The following is a 13,468-nucleotide window of genomic DNA, read 5'->3' as shown; positions in this document are numbered from 1 at the left end:
TAGAGAAAGAATCCAAGTGGTCTGGATAACAACCACTTGCTAGAGAGATTAACATGACTAAAAGGGAGCATGACTAAATGCGAAGGCATTTCAGAAATCTTTGATGCAGCCCTTCCCATCACAGGCCCAGAGACCTACAGGGAAAGAATGACTTTGGGACCAGACCTGGGGTGCTGCTGCCCTGTGCAGCCTCATGATACTGCTTTCTGCATCCAGGCTGCTCCAGCTACAGCCAAGACTTAAAGGGCACCAGATACTGCTTGGCTGCCACTCTGGACAGCACAAGTCGTAAGCCTTGGGTGGCTTCCATGTGTTAAGCCTGCAGGCACACAGAATGCAAACAAGGAGGCTTGGCAATTTCTGCCTACATTTCAGAGGAGGTACGGGAAAACCCTAGGTGCCCAGGCAGAAGCCTGCTGCAGGACAGATCACCCATAGATAAACTCCATTAGAGCACTGCTGAAAGAAATGTAGGGTTAGAACCCTCACGCAGCGTCCTCACCAAGGCACTGCCTAGTGGAGCTGTGGGAAAGGGACAGCTGCTCTCCAGACCCAAGAATGGTAGAGGCACCAGCAGCTTGCAGCCTCAGTGTGGCAAAGCCATAGGTACCCAGCTCCGACCTATGACAGCAGACACAGGAGGTGTACCCTGCAAAGTCACAGGGACGGAGCTGCCTAAGGCCTCAGGAGTCCACCCCTCACAGTAAGACGTGGGACATGGAGTTAAAAGAGATTGTTTTGGAGCTTTAATATTTAATGTTTGTCCTGCTGGGTTTCAGACTTGTGTGGGGCCTATTGCTCCTTTCTTTTGGTCAATTTCTCCCTTTTAGAATGGGAATATTTACCCATTGCCTGTACCACCATTGTATTTTGGGAGTAAGTAACTTGTTTATCTTACAGGCTCATATGTGGAGAAACTCACCTCCAGATAAGACTTTGGACTTTGGACTTGAGGCTTTTGTCCGAAGTTAAGACTTTGGGGGACTATTAGGAAGGCATGATTGTATTAAATGTGAGAAGTACATGAGATTTGGGGAGTTAGGGGCAGAATGATATGGTTTGGATGTTTGTCTTCTCCAAATCTCATGTTGAAATGTGATTCCCAATGTTGGAGGTGGGACCTGGTGGGAGGTGGCTAGATCATGGAAGTGGATCCCTCATTAATGGTCTAGGACCATCCACTGGTGATAAGCAAGTTCTTGCTCAGTTCATGTAAGATCTGGTTGTTTACAAGAGTCTGGGACCTCCCCTTCCTCTCTCTCTTGCTCCTGTTCTCACCGTGTGACATGCTTGCTCCCTTTTTTACCTTCTGCCATGATTGCGAGCTTCCTGAAGCCCTCACCAGGAGCAGATGCTGGAGGCATGCTTGTACAGCCTGCAGAACCATGAGCCAATTAAATGTTTTATTTAAAAATCACCCGTTTAGTTAGTTTGCAATTTGATGAAATAAACTTTGCAAAGTTAAGCCAGATTTTTTTTTCTACACCAGTTCCCAGAACATCATACTTGATATGAATATTCTTCCTACAGCCTGTAACTAGTGGATCTTTTATGCAGAAGACAGAAACAAGTATCTACTTTTTCTTTTTTAAAACTATTTGCAATTACTAAAATATGATTCTACATATAACAATGACAAAAAAAGGTATACAAAAGGAAAAAGAGGAAAAAGAAACCATTGTCAATTCTACTACCAAAAAGTAACTACTATTAACACTTTAATTTATATTCTTTGAGATTTTTTTTCCTGACTCTATAGATGTGGCACATGCAAGTATGGGTTTGCCCCCTTTCTCTACTTTTTTGAATACAAATAGTTACAGCAGGTGCCATCATATTAGTACTAAGTAACAACATTACCCTCTACTATAGTTATTTAGTTAGGTCCATGGATGGACAGTGACCCAAACTGGACCATTCAGAGTTACCCTGTCTCTGAGGATGAAGCTGCTGGAAATAATCTTTGACCATGTGAAATAAGAAACTGGGAAAACAGTCCAGAGTGAGAGAGATGCATAGAAAGAAATGGTCAAGAGAGAGCCCTGGCAGCATCCAAGTATCTGGTTCCAATTATCTGAAGGCCTGGAGGAAACTAAACTTTCTTTAGTTTCCCTAGTAGAGCAGATGCTACGGTATGCTGCTTTCCAGATCCTCCCCATCAGGACCAAGGTATCCACTGCCCGAGATGCCAGGAGAGTCGGTTATTGATGGCTCAAAGCTGAGTCAGTTCCTAGGATTTGCTCTTGTACTAAGGCAGCTGTTTGGACCAAGGCTGCACACTCTTTCCAGGATTATCCTACAAGCAATTATTGGTTAATATATCAATATAAAGGTCTGAGTCCCTTGCCTCAAAAGGGAACAATGCCAGAGCTCACCATGGAATTAACTGTAGCATGGGTTGCACTGGCATCTCAGTTCAACTTTGTCCTTTGCTCTGTCCTGCTTCCTTCACTCTGTTACAGGTATTGATTCAAAGAGCACTGCCTAGAAAACTTTCCGTCTCCATCTGTTTCCTGGGAAGATTAACATAAGCCAGTGGGTTTCGTAGAGCAGTCTAAATGTCCCACATAATGCATTCTTGCTTTCTTCCCCTGTAATGTGGCATATAATGTATCATAATAAATCACTCTGGCTGGGTGTGGTGGCTCACACCTCTGATCCCAGCACATTGGGAGGCTGAGACGGGTGGATTACCTGAGGTCAGGAGTTAGAGACCAGCCTGACCAACATGGAGAAATCCCGTCTCTACTAAAAATACAAAACTAGCCAGGTGTGGTGGTGCATGCATGTAATCCCAGGTACTCAGGAGGCTGAGGCAAGAGAATAGCTTGAACCCGGGAGGTGGAGGTTGCGGTGAGTCGAGATCGCTCCATTGCACTCCAGCCTGGGCAACAAGAGCTAAATTCCATCTCAATAAAGAAATAAACAAATAAAAAAATAAACAAACAAAACACTTGAGTACTTAAGTTAGCACAAGTGGCTTCCTGTTATTTGCAACCAAAGGGCTCTAACTAACATATTATTTGGTTATGATAAATTTCTCAAAGTAACTGATGTTACACAAGAGTGATACATTTTTAAGATTTTAATCCCCATTGCCACATTATCCTTCAGAAATACTGCACTAGCTTACATTCTCATTAATAGTATGCCAAAGTAACCATTTCCTAGACTCTGTCCAACTCTGATATTATCATTTTTTACTTTTTCATTCAATAAATCTCTATTGAGTGTCTACTATGTGCCTGGCTATGTACTAGGGGCTGGGGATAAATCCTTGCCACAATGGAGCTTCTATTCTAGGTGTGAAGAGATAGACAATAAACAAGATAAGTAAGTGGTATTGTACACTAGAAGGTGGCAAATGTCATGGAGACACATGACACAGGAGAGGACAGGCAGTGCAGGAGGTAAGGGGCATCCATGTTATGTGCAGGGGTCAGGGATGCCCTCTCTGAGAAGATGGCTTTTCGGCCAAGATTGGAAGAAGGTAAAGGAAAAAGTCGTAGGCACTGGTAGCGGCAGAGGGGGTTGGGCAGGAAGAGCATCTGGGGCAGAGAAAACAGCCAGGACCAAGTTTTGAAGACTAGAGTATGCCTATTATGTTCAAGCAATAGCAACAAGGCAGTATGAAAAGGCAGGGGCAGACGGAGCAAGTGGGAGACTAGGAGATGAGGTTAGTGAGGTATGAGGGCTGCCACGTCGTCTTGAGGAAGGTGGCTTTCTTTTGGTGAGATGGAGAGCCACTGGAGGGATTTTAGTAGAAGAGTACGTGGTTCCCATTTATGATTTGAAGGGTACACCCTGGCATTAAGAAAAGACTACAGGACAGACGCAATGGTTCACACCTGTAATCCTAGCACTTTGGGAGGCCAAGGTGGGTGTATCACTTGAGGTCAGGAGTTCGAGATCAGCCTGGCCAACATGGCGAAAACCTGTCCCTACTAAAAATACAAAAATTAACCAGGCATGGTGGTGCATGCCTGTAGTCCCAGCTACTCTGGAGGCTGCATCATGAGAATCACTTGAACCTGAGAAGCGGAGGTTACAATGACCGAGTTGGCACCACTGCATTCTAGCCTGGGCAACAGAGTGAGACTCTGTCTCAAAAAAAAAAAAAAAGAAAGAAAAGAAAAGAAAAAAAAGAAAAGACTACAGCCATGCATCACTTAATTGATGGGGTACTATTCTGAGAAATGCATTGTTAGGTGATTTTGTCATTGTGTGACCACCATAGAGTGAACTTAGACAAACTTAGATGGTGTGACCTACTACACACCTAGATTATATGATATGGTCTATGGCTCCTAGGCTACAAACCTGTACAGCATGCTGTTGGACTGAATACTGTAGGCAATTGTAACACAATGGTATTTGTGTATTTAAACACAGAAAAGCTACAGTAAAAATACAATATTATAATCTTACAAGACCACTGTAGTGTATGTGGCCTGTCACTGATTGACACATTGTTATGCGGACCATGACTGTATAACAAAAAGTAAAATTGGAAGTAGGATGTGCTGGCTCTGCCAGTGCATACACTAAAATTGGAACTATATAGAGAAAATTAGCATGATCCTGTGCAAGAATGACATGCAAGTTCCTGAAGTATTTAATATTTTAAAAATACATTTTAAAAAATATTCGAAGTAGGAGAGCAGGTAGAAGACTTTGCCTATCTGCTTGACCAAAACTAATATTTCTCTGTTGTTTATTTTGCATCCAAACATTTTATATATAAATTGGTTGTTTGTATTTCTTCTATTGGGAATGGCCTATTTAAGACATTGGATGATTTTTCTATTAGAATATTTACCTTTTTGTATGAATTTTCAATGATATTTAAAATGTTGCTGTTTTTCATATATGTGTAGTTATCTGTCCCCAGTTGTTCTTTCAGTTTAGTGCTGTTTATGATTTTTTTAGATAAAGACATTTTTAATTTTTATGAGAACAGATTTTTAAAAAACATTTTCTTTACAGGTTCTATGTTTAATATCATACTTGGTATTTTGCCAAGATTATTGCTTCAGTCTAGGCTTTTTTGTTTGCAAGCAATAGAAGCAGGCTTACTTAAAGGGAAATTCATTATAATACAGGGGATTTGAACTGGAACCCAGATGTAGAAGATTTAGCCAGGCTTCGTGAGATATTGGGAACCAGGAATTGAAACCTTGTCCAGAACCAAAACATCCTTATCCTTTTCTCTAAGCTTGCCTTCTCTCTCCTCTCTGCTTCTCTCTAAGCAACTGCTTCATTCTCCTTTCCTCCTCTTTGATAAGTTGTTTATCTATACACATCACTGATGTGGCCACCTCAGTTCCAAAACCACTGACAAGTGGACTGGTATCTCTGTGCCCCAATTTTAATTTGTGGGAAACAGAAGCTGATTTACGCAGTTCATCTAGTAGATTGACTGGTCCAGGGATCAAGTTCCCATCTCCGCCCTCTCCCAACAAATGAGCTGTGGCCAGGGGGTATGGAAGTCACAAGATACAAGGGGCTTATCTTGAGGGGGCCATGTACAGAAAGAGCTGTTCTCACAGGGAATATGGGATATGTGTTGAGTCTTTGCCATAAAAGAATATAATCCACATTCATATATATCTTAGTCTAGTACTCTTATAGTTTTTAAACTTTCCATGTATCTAAAATAAATTTTTGTATTAGGTATGCTTTAGAATTCTCACATTATTTTATTTTGTATTTTATTGCAAAAGGTTAGCCAGTTGCCCCAAAATGTGATTGAAAAATAAATTGAACAAGTGCCCAAATTGCTATGTAAATGAACTAGATGTCTTAATTTTTAGACTATTTAAAATACTTTTGACAACTACTGCTATTTAAATAATGTTTACCTGATTGTTGGAAATTTCTCATGGTTATATGTTTGTTGTTGTTCCTTACCAGTTAAAAAACAGACCAAAGGCTAGGATCATACCAACAAGATTACTCTACCTAATGGCTCATCAATACAAAAAGAATATGGGAGCCTCCCCAAGGCCACCGTATTTACAAAATCCTTCTCCAGAACTTGGTGAAGAAACAACTGTTGATCAAAGGGTACAAACTTTCAGTTATGAGATGAAGAAGTTTTGGGTATCTAAGGTACAGCATGGATGGTGGTGGATTGTTAATTAATTTGATTGTGGCAATCCTTACACCATGCATAAGTATAGCAAATCATCACATTGTACACCTTGAACATATACAATCTTTGTCAATTAAATATTTTTTAAAATCACCCAGAAAGTTTTAAAAGTAAAGGTTTCCCATGTTGAAAAGAAAAGAAATTAAAGAGAGAAAGAAAGAAAAGAAAAGGAAAATCCAGCTGAATTCAGAAAGGCACCATCAGGCAAGTGACAACCATGTCTTTCCCATCCTTTTTTACCTGTGAAAAAGCAAGGTCTCTACACCGAAGAAATCAGAGATTGTAGAAGCAGAAACCATTCAAACAAATTTTAAGGTCTAACAAGATTGTTATTATTTATTTCTAGGGGGTGTGTCATTGCCCAGCAAGATCCTTTTAAAATTCATTATATCATAAATTTAAAAAAAAAAAACCTAGTCAAATAACTGTAGCCTAAATGTCACAGTTGAAGTAGATGATTTCTAATGTTTCCTAATGATTTTTAATGTTCCTACAAATGTAAAAATCCTTAACAAACATAAAAGTTTTAGTGAATTTACTGATTTACCAGTTTCCCATGTAAAATGCATTGGGCTGTATGAAACCATTAATCAAATATTGTATTCCCCAAAGGCATTTAAAATCCACCAAAGTCAACACCTTCAAAGACTAATTTACCAAAGGCTCATTAAGAAATTAGCACACGTGGCCAGGCGCGGTGGCTCAAGCCTGTAATCCCAGCACTTTGGGAGGCCGAGACGGGCGGATCACGAGGTCAGGAGATCGAGACCATCCTGGCTAACACGGTGAAACCCCGTCTCTACTAAAAAAATACAAAAATCTAGCCGGGCGAGGTGGCGGGCGCCTGTAGTCCCAGCTACTTGGGAGGCTGAGGCAGGAGAATGGCGTAAACCCGGGAGGCGGAGCTTGCAGTGAGCTGAGATCTGGCCACTGCACTCCAGCCCGGGAGAGCGAGACTCCGTCTCAAAAAAAAAAAAAAAAAAAAAAAAAAATTAGCACACGTTTAATAATTATTTCAATAGAAAAGCAAACTATTTCTGTATAATGTAAACCATGTAGTGGACACTGCATATGAGCACACTATAATATGATTTCCAAGAAAGTATTATCTTAAGACTGGGTGGTGACTGAAAGAGGAGAGGGATGGTCATCTCTTTTCCAGTTTTATAATGGAAACTAGAAAACATTTTAAACAGCTTATTAAAACCCTTTTTAGCAGTTTTTTTGAGATATAATTGACACCTGGTTGACTATGCATATTTTAAGTGTAGAATTTGATATATTTAGACATATGTGTATACCTGTGAAACCATCACCATAATCAAGATAATAAACATATTCATCATCCCAAAAAGGTTTCTTTTCTTTTTTTTTTTTTTTGAGATGGAGTCTTGCTCTGTTGTCCAGGCTGGAGTTCAGTGGCATGACCTCAGCTCACTGCAACTTCTGCCTCCTGGGTTCCAGTGATTCTCATGCCTCAACCTCCCAAATAGCTTGGACTACAGGCACATGCCAGCATGCTCAGCTAATTTTTATACTTTTAGTAGAGATGGGGTTTCACCATTTTGGCCAGGCTGGTCTTGAACTCCTGACCTCAAGTGATCCACCTGCCTTGGCCTCCCAAAATGCTGGGATTACAGGTGTAAGCCACCACGCCCGGCCCCAGAAAGTATTCTTTGTGTTCATTTGTAATTTTTTCCTCCAGCACTCCCCACCCCCAGAAAACCACTGATCTCCTTTCTGTCACTATAGATTAGTCTGCATTTTTTGGAATTTGATATACATGAAATCATACAGTATGCAATCTTTTTGGTCTAGCTTCTTTCATCCAGCATAATTATTTTGACATTCATCCACGTCATTGTGTACATCAGTACTTCACACTTTTTTATTGCTGAGTAGTAATTTATTGCATAGATATAGTAGTTTATCCATTCACTTTCTGATGGGTATTTGGATTGTTTCCAGTTTGGGGATATCATGAGCAAAGTACTATGAACATTCATATTCAAATCTTACTATGCACATATGTTTCCATTTCTCTTACATAAATACCTAGTAGTTGAATGGTTGGGTCAGATAATAAATGCATGTGTAACTTCTTAAGAAACAACTAAACTGTTTTGCAAAAAGGTTGTGCTATTTTACATTTCTACCAATGGTCTATGAGAGTTCCTGTTCCTCCACATGCTCATCAATACTTGGTATGGTCAGTCATTTTAATTTTAGCCATTCTACTAGTGTGCAGAGGTGCCTCATTAATCTTGAGCGAAAAAACACAAGGAGAGAAAAAAAATTATTAGTGTTGATTCAGTCTAGCAAAGATGCTTTGAGTGAATCTCATGCTCCTTGGATCCCTAAAGCTGCCCAGGTTCTTGCTCCTGGTGAGCCTGGCTCTTTAGCTGATTTTATGATTTTATGAAAATCAGGCTTTTCCTCATCTTGTACTGGTAACAAATTTCACCCATCCACCTTACCACAGCATCTTTGTCTCTAGATTCCATTGCCTCTAAACCAAACTCTATTCCTCTAATGATTTGGACATATGAGCCAATAACTCCACTTTTTGGCTTACTCTAGTTTGAGTCATGTTTCTCTCAGTTACAACTGAAATCACCCTGTGCCCAATCTTCCCCACATCTGTTCTGTGTGTCATGTACCCAGTGCCAAGCATAAGGTCTGGGAATCAGCAAGTACTGAATAAATAAACTAGTATCCTCTTAAAAATAAAAGACATTTTAGGCTGGGCATAATGGTTCACACCTTTAATCCCAGCACTTTGGGATGCTGAGGCAGGTGAATCACTTGAGCCCAGGAGTTTGAGACCAGCTTGGGTAACATAGTGAAACCCCATCTCTACAAAAACTTTAAAAATTTGCTGGGGGCATGGTGGCATGCATCTGTGGTCCCAGCTACTCGGGAGGCTGAGGTGGGAGGATTGCTTGAGCATAGGAGGTTGAGACTGCAGTGAGCAGAGATCACGCCACTGCACTGCAGCCTGGGCTACAGAGTGAGGTCCTGTCTCAAATAAATAAATAAATAAATAAAATAAAAGACACTTAATTGAATCTATAGATGACAAAAAACTAGAAGGGTTGCTTTGAGAGGCATAGTGCTTAAGCACACCTCTTCTGGAGTCAGACTGCTGGGTTTGAATCCTAGCTCTTTCATTTATTATATTACCTGTGTGACTTTGGGCATATAATTAACTTCTGTGTGTCTCAGCTTCTTCAAGCTTAAAATATTGTTGATAATAAGACTTGTCCCATAAAGTTGTTATGAGGATTACATGAGTTAATTTACAAAAAGCACTTAAACAATGCCTGACACATGCAAGTATTTTTATTTTATTTTATTTTTATTTTCATGCTTTTTTTTTTTTTTTTTTTTGAGACAGAGTTTCACTCTTGTCGACAGGCTGGAGTGCAATGGTGCAATCTTGGCTCACTGCAACCTCTGCCTCCCGGGTTCAAGAGATTCTCCTGCCTCAGCCTCCCAAGTAGTTGGGATTACAGGCACGTGCCACCACACCTGGCTAATTTTGTATTTTTGGTAGAGATGGGGTTTCTCCGTGTTGGTCAGGCTGGTCTCAAACTCCAGACCTCAGGTGATCTGCCCACTTCGACCTCCCAAAGTGCTGAGATTACAGACATGAGCCACTGTGCCTGGCCCGTGCTCATAATTTTTGAATGACAGAGTTGAGATGGAAAAGGTGTTGATACACTATCAAGGAGTGATATGCTAAAACCTCAGTTACTCAGTTACTGCATGAAATGCCTAACTTCCCTGAGAAGCAGTTTTTTTTTTTTTTTTTTTCAGTATTTAACCAGGCAAATATAAAGTCTCATATTCATTCAGGCTCAAATACCTGGAAAAATGGATTAAAGACTCTAAGTCTTCCTACCCCATATCTTGTTTTGAAAAAAGAAAATATGAAAAAATTAAAAAAATTTAAAAGACCCTGAGTTAGGAAGTTGACATGAGATTAGCTGATGTCAAGTCCATTTTGAGCTGTTAAAATGGCAATGCTATTATAAAACTTGCAAAGATGAGACTCCATTGCTAGAAGTAGTGTGTCTTAATTATGGAAGATTATAATTTTTGAGTTCTCTCCTCAGCACCCATCAAAATAGAGTATGTACTCAGCACTTTGAGGGGCTGGAAAGCCCTAGAGGAGGGTGAGAAGAGAGACAACCATGTAATCTGAAGAACAGTTGAGAGCCTTTAAAAGGCTTGTTCTGAACAACACAAGATGCAAAGCAGATGAAATAACAGTCTTCAGATACCAGAAGGACTGTCCTATAGAAGAGAGATGGGACTTCATCTGACTTGCTCCTGAAGCCCTGTGAGGAAGGGCCTGGTGCAGACTCCAGCTCAGTGGGAGGACATGCTCTTTCCCAGCGCCAGCTGCCTGGTGATGGAGGGCCGCAATCCACTGGTCCCAAGAGGAGCCGGGTAAATGTCATTTCAGGGACACATGTACAAGGAATTCTAAATGGAAGATAGGTGGATCATTCAGGCCTGCTCTGTTTCATTTCATATTCTAAAAATGCATGACTCTTTTTTGAGATTTTTGTTTAGGTTTAAAGAAGGATAACCAAACACTAGACCAATGAATTGCAGTTTGTAAAAAGTAGAAACAGCTGCCTGTTGGCTTTGGCCCTAAAGGTCCATGGGAATGGAAAGAGGCATGACTGCCTCCCGGGACAGATTGTTCCCAACTGGTCTCACTTTCAGGATTGTGCCCACGTGGTCAAAGTTGAGTCTACTTTCCGTATTGCTGATGCCTGTGGCCATAGCCATGGAAGGTTGCGGAAGAAGCCGTGGTCCTGCCCCTGTGTGAGATGAAGACTTGTGAAACCACTGGGTTATCGTTTTTCATTCTGGTCACTTGCCGTCAGCCTTGGAGGCATAGAAGACAGAGTAGATGGTGCAAATCCATCTGCAAGTGCATTTTCTTTCTAAAGAAGGTGTTGCCAGACTATTTACTCATAGAACAACCACTGGCTAGATGAGCCCACACTAAGTAAACACAAAGGAATTAAAACAAATCAGGGGGATCTGAATTCCTCTGTTTATTTACTCCACAGTCAAAGAGGCTTACTTTTTCTTTAAAAAAAGAACTTTGTTCTAAAAAGCTGCCCCACCCACCTCTAATGCTACCTTTTTAAAAAGCAAAAATATACATATAAGAAGATAGTATATTAAAAGGCTATTGTTAAAAAAAATCTATTTCTTCTATATTGTAGATTTAAATAGCAGTGAAAAACAGCCCATGGATACTTTGATATACATGTGTGTTTGTAGGGAAAAAAAAAGTAAGTATCAGGCTGTGTGCAGTGGCTTATGCCCATAATCCCAGCATTTTGAGAGGCCGAGGTGCAAAGATCACCTGAGGTCAGGAGTTCGAGACCAGCCTGGCCAACATGGTGAAACCCTGTCTCTAAAAATACAAAACTTGGCCAGGCGTGGTGGCAGGCACCTATAATCTCAGCTACTCAAAGGCTGATGCAGGGGAATTGCTTGAACCTGGGAGAAGGAGGTTGCAGTGAACTGAGATCATGCCATTGCACTCCAGCCTGGGTGATAGAGTGAGACTCCATCTCAAAAAAAAAAAAAAAAGTAAATATCTTGCAATATGAAAAATCTTAATTAAATACAGCTTGTTTAACTAAATAGAGGCAGCAAGAGTGGTGAGTCACCCTGGATTTTTTTTTGTTTGTTTTGGGTTTTTTTTTTTTTTTCTGATTATAAGAGCAATATATGATCATGACAGGAAAATCTGGAAAATTATGAAGTTTTCTATGTTCACAGAATGAATATAAAACAAAAAAGTACATACTTTAGGTGGTTAGTTTTACATTTATTAAATGTATTACTTTTTAAAAATGCTTTAAATGCCCTAACAATAAGTGCTGGCTGGTTAATCTCCCTCTGAGGATCTCAGAGCAATTTACCAATACCCCTGCTTTGACTGTAAAAAGGGTATGATGAGTCTTCCAGTCTTTAAAAGCATATTGATCCTTTCAAGCTCTTCACGTACTCAGCACTGATTAATTCACTGGAAAATAGTCTCAAAAGGGCATTGTTCTGATGCAGTCTATGCTTATAACTTTGTTGACTCCTTTGCTGGCAACCAAGACACACTCAGACAATTCTGGGTCAGAAAATAGAAGGCTAGCCTTTAAAGACCCTCAGTTAAGTATATGGCCAATTCAGTTTTACTAAAACTGTGTTCTCTTGGACAGCACATATACTAAAAAATTGGAACAATACAAAGAAGATTAGCGTGACCCCTATGGAAAGATGACACACAAATTCATGACACATCGTATATTTTAAAAAGAAAAATTAATAAATAAAACTATTTTGCTAATGGGGTTTCCTTCTTTGTAGGACTATGAATTGGAGACAGTTCAGAGCTTACTAGCAGTCCTGAGCCCTGGGATTCCCTAAGTGTGGTCCCTGAACAAGCAGCATAAATATTACCTGGGGATAGCAATCCGTGTTTTAATAAGCCCTCTAGGTGATCCAGAAGCATACGAAAGTTTCAGAATCACTGTCTTAGGTGTTTTCCCCCTAATGTAGAAATTAGCTCTAATTGACTCACGCTCTCAAACTTCATTTACATGTATACATGGATTTGGGTGATGGTTATATGGGGACACATGTCCATAAAAATTCTCTGAGCTTTACACTTAAGATACATACACTTTACTGAATTTAATTAAACCTATTTAAAAAAGAAAAAACACTGCTAAATTACATTTCTAAGAAAGTTGGCTGGGTTCAGCTTGTCTCTTGAATAAAGGTGGTGAGATCCAGGGGCCTTGCCCACAGCATCACTGCCATGATAAAGAGATTCCATGATACTGACAGCCAAGGACATCTGTGTGTAGCAACCCCAAAGACATTTATTGACATTGTTTAGCAGTAAGTCAGTCTCCAAGCAATAACCTCAACTTGTTTGACATCATCCTGGGTACATCTCTAAGTTGTGGGGCACAGCCACAGGAAACCCTAACATGAAACCAAAAGGGGCAGGTGGAAAAAAGTGCTGGACCTTTAAATTGGAGAAGGAAAGTATGAGAAACCTAGGAAGCAGTGATTAAATGCAGCCAATCAGGTGGTACGTACAAGTGTTGGGTAAGAGAGAAGCCGTGGTCAAAGGCCATGAGAGACACAGCAATGAGAGCAGAGCTGCCCAGGCAGCCTCTCTGCTGACCCGTAGAAGAGGATTGTGGGAAAGAGGGAAGAAGGATGACGCATGAGCCAAGAAGGGCTTCACAGGGCCACAGCTCTAGCAGGTGTCTG

General features: G+C 40.5%; 2 non-coding genes across 2 annotated transcripts; both read left to right on the top strand.

The window, feature by feature from the left end:
* Positions 1 to 4,520: 4,520 nt before the first annotated feature.
* Positions 4,521 to 4,626, top strand: LOC117095452. Its single transcript, XR_004441995.1, has one exon. It is a non-coding gene; the product is annotated as a U6 spliceosomal RNA (small nuclear RNA).
* Positions 4,627 to 12,386: 7,760 nt separating this feature from the next.
* LOC117095451 lies at positions 12,387 to 12,495 on the top strand. The gene has a single exon (XR_004441994.1). It is a non-coding gene; the product is annotated as a U6 spliceosomal RNA (small nuclear RNA).
* Positions 12,496 to 13,468: the final 973 nt, after the last annotated feature.

The sequence above is a fragment of the Trachypithecus francoisi genome, unplaced genomic scaffold (genome assembly GCF_009764315.1).
Source record: "Trachypithecus francoisi isolate TF-2019V2 unplaced genomic scaffold, Tfra_2.0 Lachesis_group13, whole genome shotgun sequence".
In the NCBI taxonomy this organism is placed as follows: Eukaryota; Metazoa; Chordata; class Mammalia; order Primates; family Cercopithecidae; genus Trachypithecus; species Trachypithecus francoisi.
The sequence above is the reverse complement of the archived record's forward strand: the minus strand, read 5'-3'. Positions and strand labels throughout refer to the sequence as shown.